This window comes from Balaenoptera acutorostrata, chromosome 16 (assembly GCF_949987535.1).
Source record: "Balaenoptera acutorostrata chromosome 16, mBalAcu1.1, whole genome shotgun sequence".
NCBI lineage: Eukaryota > Metazoa > Chordata > Mammalia > Artiodactyla > Balaenopteridae > Balaenoptera > Balaenoptera acutorostrata.
This window is the reverse complement of record NC_080079.1, coordinates 4,312,102-4,314,249: the sequence shown is the minus strand read 5'-3', so window position 1 is coordinate 4,314,249 and position 2,148 is coordinate 4,312,102.

The following is a 2,148-nucleotide window of genomic DNA, read 5'->3' as shown; positions in this document are numbered from 1 at the left end:
TCATGCTGGCAGAGCTGAGCTGGGCAGTGCTGGAAATACAGTGAGCGAGGAGGATGCTGGTCGGAGAGGATGCTGGCGGGAGGGTGGGAGCAGATAATTCCTGGGCTTGAAGGTTTTCAAGGAGTATGGATTCTTATCCACTGCAAAGGCAGGTCATGGAAATAATCTAAGCGAGAGAGTCACATGATCTGATTTCTGCTGTAAGTAGGGTCACCTGATAAAACACAGAAAGCCCAGTGAAATGTGAATTTCAGACGAAGGGAAAATAAAGTTTTAGTGTAAGTATATGCCAAATGTTGCATGGGACACACTCTTTTTTTCCCAAACAGCTCCGCGGAGATATAATTCCACATGGCGTTCAATTCACCCGTTTCAAGTGTGTAGTTCAGTGGCTTTTGGTTCATTCCAGACATGCACAACCATCACCACAGTCAGTGTCAGAAAATCTTCTTCACCTAAGAAAACCCAAGCGAACCCATACTCTTTAGCTCTCATCTACCTTCCTCCCATCCCTCCCATCCCAACCCTAGCCCTAAGCAACCACTAATCTACTTTCTTTCTCTATAAATTTCTCTATTCTGAGCTTTCATAGGAATGGAATCCTAAAATATGTGGTTTTTTTGTAACCGGCTTCTTTCACTCAGTGCAGTGTTTTCAAGGTTCCGTCATGTTATTGGATGGATCAGTCACCTCTGTATACTTGGATTAGAGGATGTCTTACTTAACAGATACAAATGTCCATACAAGAAGCAGATAAACCCTTGGCCCCAAGAGTTGGAATGGACTCCACGGGGCTCTTAATGAATGTTTGTAGTTTGGGTATCATTTTCCCAGGTCATTTTTCCTCATCCAATTCAACCCAAACAATTTAGTAGAGACAGCCTGGACCTATAGAGGAAAAAAAACCCCAACAAACCTGAGAAGGGCTGGAAGCACTGCTGAGCTGGTCCCCACCCAGCCTGGGGGTGGTGACTGAGGCCAGGCACTGAGGTCACCTCTCTACTTCCAACTCTGACCTTTAGTCGCAAAACTTCAGGGCACATGGGGCCACAAAGACTCATCCTGAAGGACAGGGGACGTGAGGGATGGAGGCTCTTTACTGTTCCGCCTGTTACCAATGCCTCTCCTCAAACTTCTCAAAGGGGGCTGTCTGACTGAGAACGGGCACGGGTGCACCAGGCCATCAAAGGGACACACGGCCAGCTGCCTCCTGACCTCAAGTCGGGGGATGAAGACCACAGGAAAAAGTGGCTTTACTGTGGTACAGGACTGACTATTTCACGGCATTATTGCGGGGCTATGAGTGACCTTCTAAGCCACAAGCACTTCTTCCCCTTGCCCGTCCCCTTGAAGTCACTCTGGGGCCACCGAGAAGGGCCAGGCCCGTGGGTGTCATGTGCATTACAGGACACCGCCCACTGGGTGCCCAGCAGCCTGTTGGGTGAGACAAAGCACGTCTTCGGAGCTGTCCTGTGAATGTGTCCTTCCCACAGCACCCCCCAGGGCACACTCTGCCCAACCATCATTCCCTTGAGGAGGTAGGGCTGGGCAGGTCCCCTCACCCTCACACAGAGTGGAGAACTAGGACCTCCTTCTGTGTGCTTATCTCCCTGTACAACCAGGCTTTTATATCTCTGACCATAATTATTTCTAATATGAGGCTTGAAACTCTTTCTGATTTTTCCTTCTCCTGCTAGTGATTTATTAATAGAAGTGCCTGCAGTCCCTACCTCAGAGGAGGTTTTTTTTTTGTTTTTTATCTGCCAGTTGTAAATATAAGGTATGCAAATACAGCCAGCCATTCAGGCGATATCTGCAATCCATTTGAAGTGGTCACATAATAAATTAAACACACATTTGTGCTGGGAAGTGGCAGCCCTCACAGGCCCCGTGCAAACACATCACAGCCTTTCAACGTCCTCTTACAGGTGTCTGGATAGGACGGGAGCTCAGCGGCCAATCGGCAGGGTGTAGGGTTTGCTGCCCTCCCCCCAAAACTCCCCAGGCAAGGGGCTCACCCTGCAGAAGAGAGGCTTGGGCAGAAATAGCAGCTTGTAAGTCTGGCTTGTAGAAATAAACAAGTTGTCTTATTTGCTCCCACTCTCCTCACTCCACCCGATGTCGGTGACAGAAAGAAGCCATAGCGCC